Source organism: Oryctolagus cuniculus, chromosome 5, assembly GCF_964237555.1.
Source record: "Oryctolagus cuniculus chromosome 5, mOryCun1.1, whole genome shotgun sequence".
Taxonomy (NCBI): Eukaryota; Metazoa; Chordata; class Mammalia; order Lagomorpha; family Leporidae; genus Oryctolagus; species Oryctolagus cuniculus.
Window position 1 is genome coordinate 136,081,488 of NC_091436.1, and position 18,985 is coordinate 136,100,472.

Sequence of the window (18,985 nt, forward strand, 5' to 3'; positions counted from 1 at the left end):
GCTGTTGGTTCACCTTCCAATGGTTGCCGCGGCCGGCACGCCGCGGCTGGCGCACCGTGCTGATCCGATGGCAGGAGCCAGGTACTTATCCTGGTCTCCCATGGGGTGCAAGGCCCAAGTACTTGGCCATCCTCCACTGCACTCCCTGGCCACAGCAGAGAGCTGGCCTGGAAGAGGGGCAGCTGGGACAGAATCCGGCGCCCGGACCGGGACTAGAACCTGGTGTGCCAGCACCACTAGGCGGAGGATTAGCCTAGTGAGCCGCGGCGCCGGCCTGTTTTTTTTTTTTTTTTTTAAGATTTATTTTATTTATTTTGAAAGACAGAGTTACAGAGAGAAGTAGAGGCTGAGAGAGAGGTCTTCAATCTGCTGGTTCACTCCCCAGATGACCGCAATGGCTGGAGCTGCACTGATTCGAAGCCAGGAGCCAGGAGCTTCTTCCGGGTCTTCCATGTGGGTGCAGGGGCCCAAGGACTTGGGCCATCTTCCACTGCTTTCCCAGGCCACAGCAGAGAGCTGGATTGGAAGAGGAGCAGCTGGGACTAGAACCGGTGCCCATATGGGATGCCGGTGCTTCAGGCCAAGGCTTTAATACACTGTGCCACAGCACCGGCCCCTGGTATTCTTTTCTGAAGTAGAGAACACCCCTAGCTCCAAGTTCTCTTCGACTCTACCCATGCTCACATTTATGTGAAAGGAGCAGAAAAAAATTGACATTTAATCTCAATGACTTCTTGTAAAAATTCCTTTTATGCTGTTTTCCCAAGCAATTCTGTTTCCAAAGTAAAATTGGTCAAATCAATGACAGTTGAGGGTAGAGTTCAACCCCCTTTCCACTCTGCTTTTGGTTGGAAAGCATTCCATTCCCAAGAGCCCTCAAGCTGCCTTGAAGCAAGGCATGAGGGTTTTGTTCTTGCTACTTCCTGCAACTCCTTGACCAGAGCTGTCCCCAAGAGCTGCAGGAAGAGGAGAGGACCTGAGTTCGTACATTTTCCTTCCAGAAGGGGAGCTTACTGGCTCTGAATACCCTTCCTCTTCCATTGCAAGTGAGGTTTCCATGAGCACCTGGCCAGGCTGGTCTGGAGCAGGGAAAGAAGAAATGACTTTCATTGAATCAGGGTCTCAACAGAAAGCAGGTGGCAAACTTAAAATAGGGGAGTTCAAGGATTTGACTGCAAAGAAGTAGGTGGAGAATAGCACAGCAAGCTGGAGTCAGCAGCAGCTGAACTCTTACTATGCAGAGGCCAGGGACAGGAAGGGTTACTGGAATTCAGCAGAGCGAGTCCTGGGGAGTCACCACCCTGCCAGGAGCAATGCCCTTCAGCCCAGGGACACAGCTAGCTCAAGGTGACTCGGCGAGGAGACAGCCTAGAGAATGGACACTCTGACCTCACTCTCCTCTGTTCTCAAACTGAGACTTCAGAAGGTGGAGCCTGTCTATGTCCTGTAGGTCAGCGCCCTGGGCAGCCAGCAGGAAGTGTGGAGGCTGGGTCTGGAAGGACAGATGGAGGACAGTTGGTTCATCACAGCACAAAGGAAAGAAGGCAATGCTGGCGGTGGGAAGAGAGCTACAAAACTTGGGCTTGCTTGGTTTGGATGGCAGCCAAGACTTAGAAGCAAGAGAAGATTAAGTTTGTAGTTTCTTGCTGGAGGACCCAGGAGAACACTCCTTTCTGGTTCTTCCTGCTCCACCTCCAACAGTTGGGTAACTCTTTGTAGATCTCTATTTTTTTTCATTCATCTTTTACAGTAAGTTTATTGAGTCCCTCCAAGATGAACTTGAATTTTGTTTCAGGTTATGTTGAATTTATAGAACAATTTTTTAAAAAAGATTCATTTATGTATTTGAAAGCCAGAGTTACAGAGAGGCAGAGGCAGAGAGAGAGTGGGATAGAGAGAGAGAGAGAGAGGTCTTCCATCTGCTGGCTCACTCCCCAGATGGCTGCAATGGCCAGATTTGCGTTGATCCAAAGCCAGGAGCCAGAAGCCTCCTCTGGGTTTCCCACAGGGGTGCAGGGGCCCAAGGTCTTGGACCATCTTCTACTGCTGTCCCAGGCCATAGCAGAGTGCTGGATCAGAAGTGGAGCAGCCGGGACTCAAACCAGTGCCTAAATGAGATGCCGGCACTGCAGGTGGTGGCTTTACCCACTACACCACAGCATTGGCCCCTTGACTTCTTTTTAATATTTATTAATCCTATGTAAAAGTAGAGGGAATTTTCCCATTTATTCAAATTGTCCTATTCACTCTTTTTATGGTTTTTGAAATTCACTTTTTCATAGTGGTCTTTTGTGTGTCCAGTTAACTCAGAAATTTTGAAGCTTTTGCTGCTGTTGTGATTGGTATCTCATTGTGATTTTATTTTCATGTCAATTTTTCTGGCATAGAGAAATGTAAACAATTTTTTAGAAAATTGTGGTTAAAAATGTGTAACATAAAACTTGCCATCTTACCCATTTTAAATGTATAGTTGAGTAGTGTTAAATATCTTCACACTGTTCTGCAACCAATCTCCAAAATTTTTTTCATCTAGTAAAACCAGAGCTTTGTATCCATTACATAGCAACCATTTCTTCTCTCTCCATCCACTGTAACCCCCATTCTACTTTGTTTCTATTACCTCATATAAGTATACTCAGTTTTTCACTTAGCTATTCCATTTAGCATAATATCTTTAAAGTTTCCCCATGTTGGGGCCGGCGCTGTGATGTAGTGGGTAAAACTTCTGCCTACAGTGCTATCATCCCATATGGGCGCTGGTTCAAGTCCCAGCTGCTCCACTTCCCATCCAGCTCTCTGCTATGGTCTGGAAATCAGTGGAAGATGACCCAAGTCCTTGGGCCCCTGCACCCACATGGAAGACCCAGAAGAAGCTCCTGGCTCCTGGCTTCAGATCAGCTCAGCTCTGACCACTGCAGTCATTTGGGGAGTGAACCAGTGGAATGGAAGACTTCTCTCTCTCTGTCTCTACCCCTCTCTGTAACTCTTTCAAATAAATAAAAAAATCTTTTGAAAAACGTTTCCCCATCCCATGTTGTACCATGCAGCAGCGCTCTGTTTTCAAGGCTGAAGGATATTCTGGTGTGTAGGTGTGTACCACATTTTTTTACTCATTCACCTGTTGATGGGGATCAGTGTTATTTCCACTTCTTTGTCATTGTGAATGATGCAAATATCTACATGTGCTAATGTGAATACAGCTGCTATAAGCATTAATGTGCAGGGTTTCATGTGGACGAAGTTTTCGTTTCTCTGGGACAAATGCCCAGGAGTATAATTGCTGAATTATATGGTGGTTGCACTTTGGTTTTTAAAGAAGCACTTCCAAATTGTTTCCCAGAGTGGCTGCACCAGCAGTGTGTGAGTGATTCACTTTTTCTGCATCCCCCTTGGGATTGGTATTGTCATTATTTTTTAGCTTAGCCATCTTGATAGGTGTGTGGTGAAATCCCATTGTGGTTTTAATTTGCATTTTCTTAATATCTGAATGATGTTGAACATCTTTTCATGTGCTTTTTTGGCATCTGTATTTCCTCTTCAGTGAAATATCTCTTTATGCCTTTTTCTCATTTTCTAATTGAATTTTATTACTTTCATTTAAAAATTATTAATTTGGAAGACTGTGAGAGAGAGAGAAAGGGAGAGAGAGAGAGATATCCTCTGTCTGCTGGTTCACTCCCACAATAGTCTCCAAGAAACTCTATCCTGGTCTCCCACATGGGTGGCAGGGACACAGGTACTTGGCCCATCTGCTGCTGCCTTCCCAGGTGCATTACCAGAAGGCTAGATCAGAAGTAGAGCATTTGGGACTTGATTTGACATTCTTTTTTTTTTTAATAAAGATTTATTTATTTATTTGCAAGTCAGAGTCACACAGAGAGAGGAGAGGCAGAGAGAGAGAGAGAGAGACAGAGGTCTTCCACACACTGGTTCACTCCCCAAATGACTGCAACAGCCAGAGCTGAGCTGATCCAAAGCCAGGAGCCAGGAGCCTCTTCTGGGTCTTCCACATGGGTGCAGGGGCCCAAGGACTTGGGCCATCTTCTACTGCTTTCCCAGGCCACAGCAGAGAGCTGGATCGGAAGTGGAGCCGTGGGGTCTTGAACTGGCACCCATATGGGATGCTGGCGCCTCAGGCCAGGGTGTTTACCTGCTGCGCCGTAGCGCTGGCTCCTGATTTGGCATTCTGATATGGGATGCCAGCACACCACGCTACAACGCCAGCTTCTCTGTTGTTGAATTTTTATATGTTCTAGATATGAGTCCTTCATTGCATATATGACTCAAAAACACTTCCTTGTATTCTGTACCTTGCCTTTTCACTCTCTTATAGGTCTTTCACTTTCTTATAGGTTTTAATTTCAATGAGATCCAGCTGATCCATTTTTCCTCTTATGTGTCATGCTTTTGGTGTCAAGTCCAAGAATTTGTTGCCTGGCTCTAAATCCTGAAGATTTTCTCCTATTTTTTTCAAAATGGTTTATCACTTTACAGTTAAGTCTATAGTTCCATTGTTCTTTTAATTTTTCTTTATTTATTTTCATTCTATTTGAAAGGCAGAGATAAAGATAGTGTAGAGAGCTCCTATCTGCTGATTCACTCCACAAATGCCCGTGACAGCTAAGGCAGGGCCAGCTAGCAGCCAGTCCAGGTCTCCCACAAGGGTGACAGGGACCCGTGTACTTGAGACATCACCTGCTGCCTCCTGGGATAGATATTCTTTAGTAGGAAGCTGGAGTCGGATATGTAGCTGGAACTCACACCCAGTCACTCTGATATGGGTAACCGGCATCCTAAGGAAAATCTTAGTGGCTCTGCACCAAACATCCCCCTCTTTACCCTCACTTGCCACTCTTGTTTTGTGCATAAACATTTACGATTGTTATATCTTGTTGGTAGATGGACTCTTGTTCTTAAAAAAGTCCATATTTCCTCCTGGTAATTATCTTTGTTCTGATGTTTCCTCCTCCTCCTCCTCCTCCTCCTCCTCCTCCTCCTCCTCCTCCTCCTTCTTCTTCTTCTTCTTCTTTTGGACACGCAGATTTAGTGAGAGAGAGAGAGAGACAGGAGAAAGGTCTTCCTTTTCCATTGGTTCACCCCCTAAATGGCTGCTACGGCCAGTGCGCTTGTGCTGATCTGAAGCCAGGAGCCAGGTGCTTCCTCCTGGTCTCCCATGCTGGTGCAGGGCCCAAGCACTTGGGTCATCCTCCACTGCACTCCTGGGCCACAGCAGAAAGCTGGACTGGAAGAGGAGCAACCGGGACAGAATCTGGCACCCCAACTGGGAATAGAACCTGGAGTGCCAGCGCCGCAGGCGGAGGATTAGCCTCGTGAGCCGCGGTGCCGGCCTTTTTTTTTTTTTTTTTTTAAGATTTATTTTATTTATTTGAAAGACAGAGTTACAGAGAGATATAGACAGAGAGAAAGAGGTCTTCCATCCACTGGTTCACTCCCTAAATGGTTGCAATGGCTTGAGCTGAGTCGATCTGAAGCCAGGAGCCAGAAGATTCTTCCAGGTCTTCCACATAGGTACAGGGGCCCAAGAACTTGAGCCATCCTCTGCTGTGCTCCCAGGAGCATTAGGAGAGAGCTGGATCAGAAGTGGAGCAGTCATTATGGGATGCTGGTGCTGTAGGCCAGAGCTTTAATCCATTGTGCCACAGCGCTGGCCCCTGATGTTTGCTTCTTTGTCTGTTAATAGTACATTCACTCCTGTTTTCTTTTGATGAATGATTGCACAATAATTCTTTTTCTGTCCTTTTAATTTTAACTTGCCTCTATTGTTATATTTGAACTGGGTTTCTTGTAGGTAGTGTATCTGGTTCACTTTTTAAAAACCCATGGCTAAACTCTGTCTTCTAGGTGATGCATTTAGACCATTTGTATTTAATGTAATTATTGATGTGTGTATTGATCTTCCTGGGCTGCCATAACAGAACAGCATAGATCAGTGACTTGATGTTTAAGTCACACTCGGGAGGCTGGAAGTCTGGAATCTGGGTGCCAGTGTGGCTTCTGGTTAGGGCTCTTCCTGGCTTGCAGTGAGTTGCCACCTTTTCACTGGTCAGGTGGGGAGGAAGGAAGAAGGGAGGGAAGGAGGGGGAGAGGGAGAGAGCATAAAGCACATCATTTTGTCTCTCTTCCTATGCCTAAAAGGACACTAATCCTATCAGATTAGAGCCCTACCCTTACAACCTCATTTAACCTGAATTACTTCTTTAAAAAAAAAAAGATTTACTTATTTATTTGTTTATTTTATTTATTTATTTATTTATTTTTTTTGACAGCCAGAGTGGACAGTGAGAGAGAGAGACAGAGAGAAAGGTTTTCCTTTTGCCATTGGTTCACCCTCCAATGGCCGCCACGGCTGGCGTGCTGCGGCCGGCGCATCACGCTGATCCGATGGCAGGAGCCAGGTGCTTCTCCTGGTCTCCCATGGGGTGCAGGGCCCAAGCACTTGGGCCATCCTCCACTGCATTCCCAGGCCATAGCAGAGAGCTGGCCTGGAAGAGGGGCAACCAGGACAGAATCCGGCACCCCGACTGGGACTAGAACACGGAGTGCCGGCGCCGCAAGGCGGAGGATTAGCCTGTTGAGCTGTGGCGCCGGCTGGAGATTTATTTATTTATTTGAAAGTCAGAGTTACACACAGAGAGAAGGAGAGGCAGAGAGAGAGAGAGAGAGAGAGAGAGAGAGAGAGAGAGAGAGAGGTCTTCCATCTGCTGGCTTACTCCCTAATTGGCTGCAACGGCCAGAGTTGCACCAATCCGAAGCCAGGATCCAGGAGCTTCTTCTGGGTCTCCCATGCTGGTGCAGGGACCCAAGGACTTGGACCATCTTCTACTATTCTCCCAGGCTTAGCAGAGAGCTAGATCAGAAGTGGAGCAGCCAGGACTCAAATCGGCACCCATATGAGATGCTGGCACTGCAGGCAGAGGCTTACCCACTACACCACAGCATTGGCCCCAACCTGAATTACTTCTGAAAGGGCCCTGTCTCTAAAGATAGTGCCATTGGGAGTAAGGCCTTCAACACAGGAATCTGTGGGAAATGACACTTTCTGTAGCAATGTACTTGGGTTTAATTATGTCACTTTATTGTTATCATCTTTTTCATCTCCATTTTAAATTTTCTTGTTCACTTTGTTCTGCCTTTCGGTGGCTTACCTGAATATTTTTTTGTGATCCCAATGTATTTTTCTGTAGTGTTTGGGAGTTTCTCTCTTTGTATAACTTTTGAGTGACTGCTTTAGGTATTACAGGTACACATAAGTTATAGTCCACTGGTGTCAGCATTATAGAAACCTTGCCTCGCTCTATGTCCCATCTCTCTAGTCTCACTTAAAATGTAATTATCTCGTAAATTCCTCTATGTGCATTTAGAACTACCTTAGATGCTAATATGCCTGGGAAAGCAGTGGAAGATGACCCAAATACTTGGGCCCTTGCACACATGTGGGAGACCTGGAAGCTCCTGGCTCCTGGCTTAGCCCAATACAACCCAGGTCATTTTGGCCATTTGGGGAGTGAACCAGGGGATGAAAGCGCTCTCTCTCTCTCTCTTTTTCTCTCCCTTCCTCTAACCCTTTCAAATAAATAAAACAAATCCTTTAAAAGAAAAGGAAAGAACTACATTAGACAGTGTCATTCTTTTTGCTTCAATGAGCTATCATAATTCAGAAAACTCAGAAGAAGAAAAATCTGTTGTGTTTACTCACATTGTTCTTTCTCGTCGCAGCATCACCATTTCACCATCTCTGTTCTGTTTAGAGCACTTCTGTTAGGCATCTCCATCACTGCTGGGCAGGCGTTCTCCCTCCGACCCCCCTTCTCCATGATGTCCTGTGCAGGGGCCTCATCGCTGGTCTGCAGAGATGGACTCCTTGGTCATCTCGGGGCCACTGTAGGGGCGTCTTATAGCCTGGAGGGGCTGGAGTCTGGGATCCCCGTGTGCTCTATCTGGTGCTAGTAGGAGTGGGGTCCCAGTGATTTCCATGGTGTTTGTCTGGAAGTGAAGCAGTGGATAGAGGACCTCTCTCTGTCTCTCCCTCTCTCTGTCTATAACTCTGCCCTTAAATAAATAAATAAATAATTTTTTTAAAAATTCACATATTGGAGCCAATGCTGTGGCGTAGTGGGTAAAGCCGCCTCCTGCAGTGCCAGCATCCCTTATGGGTGATGGCTCAAGTCCCGGCTGCTCCACTTCCCATCCAGCTATCTGCTATGGCCTGGGATAGCAGTAGAAGATGGCCCAGGTCCTTGGGCCCCTGCACCCAAATGGCAGACCGGGAAGAAGCTCCTGGCTCCTGGCTTTGGATCAGCACAGCTCTGGCTGTTGTGGCCAGTTAGGGAGTGAACCAGCGGATGGAAGACCTCTCTCTCTTTCTCTCTCTGCCTCTCCATCTTTCTGTGTAACTTTGACTTTCAAATAAATAAATAAATCTTAAAAAAAGATTTAAAAAATTGGCATATAATAAGTGAACGTATTTATTGGGTACAGTGTGATAATTTGATACATGTTTACAACGTGTAATGAGAAAATCAAGGTAATTAGCACTTCCATCTACTTAAATATCATTTCTGTTTCTGTTTTTTTTTTTAAGACTTATTTATTTATTTGAGAGGCAGAGTTACATAGAGAGAGGGAGGGAGAGACAGAGAGAGAGGCAGAGAGGGAGAGATCTTCCATCTGCTGGTTCACTCCCCAAATAGCTGTAACAACCAAGGATGAACCAGGCCGAAGCAAGGAGCCCCATTAGGGCCTTCCATGTGGGTTCGGAGGCCCAAATATTTGGGCCATCCGCTGCTTTCAAAGGCACATTAGCAGGGAGCTGGTTGGGAAGTGGAGCAGCCGGGATTTGAACAGGTGCCCATATGGGGTGCTGGTGTCTCAGGCAGTGGCTTTACCCACTATGCCACAACACTGGCCCCAACATTTATCATTTCTCTATGATGGGGAATTCCAAAATCCTCTCTTCTAGTTCTTTTTTTTTTTTTTTTTTTTTTTTTTTTTTTTTTTTTTGACAGGCAGAGTGGACAGTGAGAGAGAGACAGAGAGGGAAAGGTCTTCCTTTGCCGCTGGTTCACCCTCCAATGGCCGCCGCTGCAGCCGGCGCACCGCGCTGATCCTGGCAGGAGCCAGGAGCCAGGTGCTTTTCCTGGTCTCCCATGGGGTGCAGGGCCCAAGCACCTGGGCCATCCTCCACTGCACTCCCTGGCCATAGCAGAGAGCTGGCCTGGAAGAGGGGCAACCGGGACAGAATCCGGCGCCCCAACCGGGACTAGAACCCGGTGTGCCGGCGCCGCAAGGTGGAGGATTAGCCTATTGAGCCACGGCGCCGGCTTCTTCTAGTTCTTTTTAAAATATATAGTAAGTTGTTGTGAACTATAGTCACCATACTGTGTTATAGAACACCGGAACTTAATCTTGTATTCTGGGGTAACTGTATTTTGGTATGTGTTATTTTAGAGCTTTTATTTTTATTTCTTATAATAGAGAGAGAAAGGTAGAAATGGAGTTAGAGAGACACAGCGAGATATCTCTCATCCCCTGGTCCACTTCCCAAATGCCCACAGTGGCTTATTTCCAGGAGCCAGGTCTCCCACAGGGATGGTAGGAACCCAACTACTTGGGGTATCACGTGCTACTTCTCAGGGTCTCCTTAGCAGGAAGCTGGAGACTCAAATCCAGGGTTCAAGTCCAGGGTCTGAGCTGAGACTTGAACCTAGTTCTTTGACATGGAATGTGGGCATCCCAACAAACACCCAAGCCTCTAGGCCAAATACTAACACCAACACTTTAAATATGTGTAAATAGTTGTTGAAATAAAAAAAATGGTTTTCCAACACTGATTTATTTAACTTTATGTACTTTCCTTCTTCATCTACTAATATAGTATTTCCTGAGAACTTTTTGATGTGAAACATATTTGAATTTCTGAAATAAAATTGTTTATCTTACAGTTACATATTTACTGTTGTTATTTAATATTTTACTTAGGGTATTGTATTTACTTTTATAAAGCATGGGCATAAAGCTTGTTTTTATTGTATTTTCTTGTTTGCTTTCATAATGAAAATTCCTCTGTATAATGAACTGGGCAGATTTTGTTCTTCACTCTATTTTCTGGAAAAACATCCAAATATTTTTCTCAAAGGCCAGCTTTTATTTTCGCCAATCTCTTTCATTACTTGGTTCTCTATTTTGTTGATCGCTATTCTTATCTTTATTGTTTCCTTCCTTCTTTTTAGTTTCTCTGTTCCCCTTTATCAAACTTCTGAGCTAAATCCTTAGTTCATTCAACTTTAGCTTTTTTTTGTTGTTGTTGTTTCCTGATAAGTGTATTTAAAGGTAAAAATTTCCCCTCTGTGTTTTGCTTTTGATACCCTTCTATAGGGTTGTGTTTTAATTTGTATTCACTTGTAAATATTCTTGATATCCTTGATTGTTTTTTCTCTTTTAAAAAGATTTATTTCTTTATTTGAAAGGCAGGATGTCAGAGAGAGAGAGAGAGAGAGAGAGAGAGAGAGAGAAAGAGGGGAATCATTCTTCAAATTGCCCCAACAGCCAGGGCTGGGCAGACCCAAACCAGAGGCCAGGAACTCCATCTGAGTCTCCCACATGGGTGACAGGGACCCAGGTACTTGGGCATTATATGCTGCCTCCTAAGGTGTGCATTAGCAGGAAGCTGGATTGGAAGTGGAGCCAGGACTCAAGCTAGCCACTCTGATATGGGATTGAGGGCATCCCAAACCATTATTTACCTGTTGCACCAAACACCCAGCCCCCAAGAATGTCTTTGAGTTTTGGGCTCTAAGACTTTGTATGCATAAGGCTACGTTCGTCCTGCATCATCTTTGAACAGGAATGTGGATGTATGTTAAACTTGTGGGTCCAGCTTACCTTCCCCCACTACTATAAAAACATTTTCTTTTTGCATTCATTGATGCCGCTTAAAGTCTGACATTAATTTGATTCTTATTCTTTAATTGATTATGTGTTATTTCTCTCTGTAAGTTTTTTGTATAATTATCTCATAATGAGCTTAAGTGTGTGTGTGTATGTGTGTTATAGTTGCTGTTATTTGATACTTTCTGTGCCATTAATTCTGAGCAAGGTATTTCATCATTTAAAAAATCTATATTTTTATTTATTTATTCATTTTCATTTATTTAAGAGAGAGAGAGAGAAAAAGAGAGAGAGAGAGAAAAAGAGAGAGAGAAAGAGATTGAGATCTTCTATCCACTGGCTCACTCTCCAAATACCCACAATGGTTGGAGCCGGGTCAGGTTGGAGCCAGGAGTGAGGAACTCCACCCAGATCTCCCAGATCAGTGGTAGGGACTCACTTGCCAGCCCCCAGGGTGTGCATTAGCAGGAAGCTAGAACTGAAGGCTCATCCAGGACTTGAACCAGGCACTTTGATATGGGATATGGGATAAGCAGCATCCTAACTACTGCACCAAACACTCTCCCCATCATTTTAAAAATTTTGGCAAATTCATTACTTATTGCCTACTCAAATATTCTCTATTTTCTCTTATTGTGAGTCTTTTTATTGTCTAGATGCTAACACTTTTATTTCTAATCTACATTTTCCTGAGCTTTCTGTTATATTTTTCTTATCTTTATTATTTCCTGCTCTCTTTCGGGAACACTTCTCATCTGTCACCTCACTAAATTATTCTTCAAGAACATATATCTGTTGCTTGTTCCATCTATAGTATTTGTTATTTCTATGGTTAAAGTGTTTTTGGAAAATTAAAAAAAAATCAGGGGCTGCCATTGTGGCTGAGTTGGTTAAGCAGCCACCTACAGCACTGGCATCATGTATGGACACCAGTTCAAGTCCTGGCTGCTCCACTTTCAACCCAGCTCCCTGCTACTGCACCTGAAAAAGCAGCGGAAGATGGCCCAGGTGATACGGCTCCTGCCACCCATGTGGGAGACCAGATGGAGTTCTTTGGCTCCTGGCTTCTGCCTCCTCCAGCCTCAGCCATTGCAGCAATTTGGGGACTGAACCATTGGATGGAATATGTCTGTTGCTCTCTTTCTAACTCTCCTTCTCTCTAACTCTGTTGTTCAAATAAATAAATGAATGATTGAACGAACAAATATTTTATCTTTTTTTTTTTTTTTTTGGCAGGTAGAGTTATAGACAGTGAGAGAGAGAGACAGAGAGAAAGGTCTTCCTTCCACTGGTTCACTCCCCAAATGCCCACTATGGCCAGTGCTGCACTGATCCGAAGCCAGGAGCCAGGTGCTTCTTCCTGGTCTCCCACGTGGGTGCAGGGGTCCAAGTACTTGGGCCATCCTCCACTGCTCTCCTGGGCCACAGCAGAGAGCTGGACCAGAAGAGAAGCAACCAGGACTAGAACCCGGCGCCCATATGGGTTGCTGGCGCTGCAGGTGGAGGATTAACCAAGTTGTGGGGAGCAACTCGGACTAGACTAAGTTACTGGAATTAAGACTTATTCTATGCATCTGCTCTCCCACAATATGGCGCTGGGAGAGGAGAAAACAGCTTCTACACAGCTGCCTCCAGTTCAACCAATAAACTGTAGGACCTACTCCTGATTGGAGGAGAGCAGCGTACTCGGCGTGTGGGTAGCAGAGTTGGGATTGGTGGAAGAGGACTATAAAGGAAGAGAGAGACAACATGCACCAGGAACATCTAAGGGGAACATCTATCTGAAGGAACACCTGTGCAGCCCCCGAGAGAGCCGGCCGGCGGTGTGCTGCTCCCCCGTGGAAGTTGGGAAAGTGGCTAGGGGGAACCGCCCTTCCACGGAGGTGGAAGGGATGGTAGCCAACCCGGGAAGAACCAGCAGCAAACCCGGGGAGGGCCGAGCAGACAAAAGAACAGCGCAGGGTCCTGTGTCGTTCCTCCACGAAGAGGGGGAGCGACATAATGGTGCCGTGACTCGGATATGAAGCCTAGGCAGGGTTTAGTGTCGTTCCTCCGCGAAGAGGGGGAGCGACACCAAGTGAGCCATGGCGCCGGCCCCCTGAACAAATCTTTTAAAAATTTAAAAAATTAACTTATTTGAGTCAGAGAGAGAGCTAGAGAGAGAGAGAGAACTCCCATCCAATAGTTCACTGCCCATCTGCCCACAAAGGCCAGGATTGTGCTGGGCCAAAGCCTGGAGCTGGGCACACATGGCAGGTCTTCCACATGAGCGACAGGCGCCCAATTACTTGAGCCATCATCACTGCCTTCCAGGATCTGCATTAACAGGAAACTGGAGTCAAGAACTGGAGCCGGGAATTGAACCCAGGCACTTTATTGTGTGACAAAGTTATCTTAACTGGCATCATAACATCTAGACTGAATGCCTGGTACAGTTTTAACAACTAAGATTATCCTTTATTTTAATAAAGTAATGTTTTTACCTTATATTGCGGATATTTTATTACAGTTTAATTAAGTTAAATATTGTTAAATTCATGTCATCTTTTAAAATTCTTGCTTATTTTTTTGTAATTCTTCATTAGCTAAAACAAGGTTAACTTTGAAGAACTGATGGAAAATGGAATTTCTATTCATGCATAGTTTAATAATAGTACATTTCTCATTAACTTTTTAAAAAAGATTTATTTCTTTACTTGGAAGTCACAGTTACAGAGAGAGAAGGGAAGGCGTGGTGGGGGGGTCTTTCATCTCCTGGTTCACTCCTCAGATGGCCACAATGGCCGGAGCTGTGCTGATCTGAAGCCAGGAACCAGGAGCTTCCTCTGGGCCTGCCATGTGGGTGCAGGGGCCCAAGCCCTTGGGCCATTTTCTGCTTTCCCAGGCCACAGCAGAGAGCTGGATCGGAAGTGGAGCAGCTGGGACTCAAACTGGCACCCATATGGGATGCTGGTACTTCAGGCGGCGGATTCACCCGTTATGCCACAGTGCGGCCCCTCTCATTAACTTTTTTTTCTTTTCTTTTCTTTTTTTTTTTTTGACAGGCAGAGTGGATAGTGAGAGAGAGAGAGAGAGAAAGATCTTCCTTTTGCTGTTGGTTGACCCTCCAATGGCCGCCACGGCCAGCGCATTGCGCTGATCCGAAGGCAGGAGCCAGGTGCTTCTCCTGGTCTCCCATGGGGTGCAGGGCCCAAGTACTTGGGCCATCCTCCACTGCCCTCCTGGGCCACAGCAGAGAGCTGGCCTGGAAGAGGGGCAACCGGGAAAGAATCTGGCACCCCGACCAGGACTAGAACCCGATGTGCCGGTGCCGCAAGGCGGAGGATTAGCCTATTGAGCCGCAGCGCCGGCCTCTCATTAACTTTTAGAAGATCCCTTATGTACATGGATTTCAAATTTTTTTTTTTTTGCACCAAAAAACGCCCTCATTTTTAATTCTGTTTTCCATGAGTGTTTTGAAGTGCATTTGCATTTGGCTTCCAGTTTGTTGCTCATGTTTGTGGTGCTTGTGGTTTATTCCTTAGCTGCCTGACTATGTTGGTCTGTGAACTCATGCGTCCACAAGGCCTCAGCTCATCTGTGGGGTAAAGTGTAACAGTGAAAGGACGCAGGTCAAAGGGCAAACTCTAGTCTCTGCCTCTGCAGGTTCAGCCCTGGGACAGAGCCCAAAAGCACCGTGGCTCTCCGCACTCGCAGCCACTTTATCAGGCGAATGCTGGCAGGTGCACAGCTGGGAGTAGGCAGGCTGCCTGCACTGCAGTCCACTTGCTGTGGGATTTAGGGCAGTGACGGGCGGGTGCCCCAGCTCTCACAGCGGCTGTTATCAGTGCCTCACTCCTCAAAGCACCTTTTACCCAGCAGGTGCAAGCAGCCTGGCCCAATGCAGCCCATCTTTGTGTGGAGGAGAGATGGTGATCGTCCCCAGGCATGAGACCAATGCAGAGTTCCCCACAACCTGTCTGCCACTGTAGTTTCCATCCAAGGACACAGGCTTTCCTGCCCCCTCCACACACGAGTTCAGGACAGCAGTTCTGTCTCTCCTGGCAAGTTCTCAACCTTCTATATTCATTGCTTTCACTGTCCCTGGCTCCCCAACTGCTTGCTTCTCCCTGCTTCTCCAGTCTTAGGAAAAGGAGTTTCGAGTGAGGGAGCTGGGAGCCTGGAGCCACCTAGCTGCTGCTCCACAGTAACTGGAAGCTTCATCCTTAGTTTGGAAAGGATGGAGTGACAGGTGACACCCACCAGCTCGACGTCTGATGTGCTTTCCTATCCATCCGAAAGACCTCTATTCCTGTGCCAAATGGGGTGTTGAGTGGGGACCCTGCTTGCACGGTGCTCTGGGGACTGGGGGAAAGGGCACCTGGAGGTTCCTGAGTAGGGTAGGACGGGATAGTGAGAGAGGTAGGAGACAGACAGGCACTGAGCGCTTACTGTATACTCCATTGTGCCCTTGCTGGGTGCACCTTGGGGAGGGTTTCACTTCACGGAGCCCTGGAGGAATGTTCTCATGGGTCCTTCCCAGGAAGTTGTCGGCTGGTTTTGGGGGAGACTGCATCATACTGCTTGATAGCATTAGCCGTGTGGTCCTTAGGGTGCATCAGGCTGAGTCCTCCTTGTCTACTTCAGGAGCATCCGGATGGATTACGAATTCCTTCAGATCAGTGCCCTCGGGCACCCGGCTGCCACCCTGCTGGGCTGTCCTGTTTCTCTCTGTGTTCCCGTTGGCCTCCACCCCTTTCCAGACGAGTCTTGCTGGGTGGCGCAGGGTGTGCAGTAGAGGCTTGTTGAGCTGATTGTATTCTTCTGATTTAAGGCTAAGAAGACAGAGGGCTTTTCTCCTTATGAGCATTGTATTAGGTTTGTGCTACGACAATGCGGTATCTCAGGGAAGCTAATTATGAAGAGAAAAAGTTTATTTTCACGCACTATTCTGGAGGTTCACAGTCCAAGATCATGCGGCCCCATTGTTGGGCATCTGGTGAGTCTCTAGGAAGCACAGAGCATCAGAGGGCATGAAGGGGCACCCCTGTTTACATCTGTCCTTGTAAAGCCACCATGATTCCCTCGTGGGTCCTCTACCCTAACAACCTAATCCAATTTAACCAAAGCTCCCACCTCTAAACATCATAATTGGATTAAGTTTTCACCCTCTTAGTCCCATTAACAAGACTTTGGGGACCAAGCCTTTAACATGTACCCATAGGAGCTCATAGCAGTTACCCATCCCAATTTCTTCTCCCTGCAATGCTCAGTAGCTGCTATTAATTGGAGTGAGCTCTTGAGGAGGAGCAAACCATGTTTACTGGTGGGTCCATGTGTTGTGTGCAATGAGGCTTATTCTAGACCCTTCCTTCCATGCATGAAAGAGTTCAAGTTGGAGACGTAAAGGTATGCAGGATTTATATAAAGCAAAGGAAGGGGCCAGTGCTGTGGTGTAGTGGGTAAAGCTGCCGCCTGCAGTGCCAGCATCCCATATGGGCACCGGTTTGAGTCCCGGCTGCTCCTCTTCTGATCCAGCTCTCTGGTATGGCCTGGGAAAGCAGTAGATGATGACTCAGGTCCTTGGAAACTCCTGGCTCCTGGCTTCATCTCAACCCAGCTCCTCCTGTTGTGGCCATCTAGGGAGTGAGCCAACAGATGGAAGACCTTTCTCTCTCTCTCTTGCTCTTGCTCTCTCTCTCTCTCTGCCTCTGCCTCTCAAATAAATAAAATAAATAAATCTTAAAAACAAGCAAAGAGGGGGCTGGTGCAGTGGCTCACTTGGTTAATCCTCCGCCTGCGGTGCCAGCAACCCATATGGGCACCAGGTTCTAGTCCCGGTTGCTCCCCTTCCAGTCCAGCTCTCTGCTGTGGGCTGGGAGGACAGGGGAGGATGGCCCAAGTACTTGGGCCCCTGCACCCGATTGGGAGACCAGGAGGAAGCACCTGGCTCCTGGCTTCGGATTGGTGCAGCGCCGGCTGTGGCTGACATTTGGGGAGTGAACCAACAGAAGGAAGACCTTTCTCTCTGTCTCTCTCTCTCACTGTCTATAACTCTACCTGTCAAATAAATTAAAAAACAAACAAGCAAAGGGAAAATGCACACTCAGGAAATAAGTGCAGGCGAGAGAGAGAGAGAGAGAGAGAGAGAGAATGATCAAAACACCCAAACACACACTGAAAAGAGCCATAGACAAGGTTTGCGCCATCCTTCTGTACTATCAGGAGGCACAGAGGGTGGTGTCTGGGATGGGACTTGATTGAATATTCAAAAGGAGGTGGAGTTTAGGGCGGGGCTTGAGTACCAGGTTTTTGTGTCCCTTTTTGGAGATATTGGAAGTGTCATGTGCCTGTGGGGAATGGGAATGCTGGTCTTGGGAATTTCATTGCAATGGTTCTGTAATACTGGGGGACGTGTCCTGCAGCCAGATTGGGTATTTCCAGCTGGAGCTGGTTCTAAGTTTGCAGCATTGTGGAACTTGTGGTTTCTGCCTCATGGAAAAGGCTGGGGGCACTTTGTGGTGCATAGAGAAGCTGGTATGACAGACGGGGCACAGAAAGTGAAGGGAGCTGGGGTGGGGCACGGGAAGGGGGTTTGGATGGTGCACAAGCCAGGCCATGCTGCTGTGCATAGGTCAGCCATCGCCGCTGTGCCAGCTGACAGGGCTCCTGCCAGGGCCAGCCAGAGCTGTCCCACGGCGGGTCACATCAGGGGCCAGAGCTGTCCCACGGCGGGTCACAACAGTGCAGCTGTGTCCCTGGTGATTTGTGTCACCATGCTGGTCAGCTTCCTTCTCCACCACTACCCACCTTCCTGTATCAAAAGGGTTCACAAAAGCCACTTTTCCCATGGGAAGATGAAAGTTAGTTTACTTGGTTCTGTTTCTTTGGAATGTACTGGGTTTAGACTGGAATGTCAACTGTTTGAAAAGGCGGTATTTTTTACTGCGGGAATGGTCCCTGTTTGGTGACGTTTATCTGTCCTGGGAAGACTCAGCGTGGACATTTAGACTCTGTGGATCATGTGATGAGAACTGTGTGCTTCTGTTGGGAAATACAGGCCCTGGCGTCCATGGCTGGTGTTTCCTGAACCTGAATGTGCCCTTGGCTTAGCATTTGCCTCCGCATGCCCCTGTCATGGGTGAGGTTTTCCTCTCCTGGGATGGCTCCCAGCCACCTCTGTGGTCCTGTCTGTTGTGACTGAGCGTATTTCCATGAGATGAGGGGCTGAGAAGCAGATCCTGTACTGTTGTAAGGACTCTCAGTGAACATGTGTTAGTGCTGTCAGGCTGACAAGCTGTGGTTCATGTCCAGTGTTCACCACAAAGTCAAGTCAACCAGGTGCCAGATTGCAGCCCATTAGGTCCTTTTTTTTGTTTTGTTTGTTTGTTTGTTTTTTGACAGGCAGAATGGACAGTGAGAGAGAGAGACAGAGAGAAAGGTCTTCCTTTTGCCGTTGGTTCACCCTCCAATGGCCGCCACGGCCGGCGCACCGCGCTGATCTGAAGGCAGGAGCCAGGTACTTATCCTGGTCTCCCATGGGGTGCAAGGCCCAAGCACTTGGGCCATCCTCCACTGCACTTCCGGGCCACAGCAGAGAGCTGGCCTGGAAGAGGGGCAACCGGGACAGAATCCGGCGCCCTGACTGGGACTAGAACCTGGTGTGCCAGCACCGAAGGTGGAGGATTAGCCTATTGAGCCGTGGCGCCGGCCTAGGTCTTTTTTTTTTTTTTTTTAAGATTTATTTATTTATTTGAAAGTCAGAGTTACACAGAGAGAGAAGGAGAGCAGGCAGAGAGAGAGAGAGAGAGAGAGAGGTCTTCCATCTGATGGTTCACTCCACAGCTGGCCACAACGGCTGGAGCTGCGCCAATCCAAAGCCTTCCTTTGGGTCTCCCATGTGGGTGCAGGGCCCCAAGGACCTGGGCCATCTTCCACTGCTTTCCCAGGCCATAGCAGAGAACTGGATTGGAAGTGGAGCAGCTGGGACTTGAACTGGGATGCCGCGATTGTAGGCAGTGGCTTTACCTGCTATACCTCAGTGCTGCCCCCTCCCCCCATTAGGTCTTTTAGTGTTTACTTTAATCTGAACCCAAGG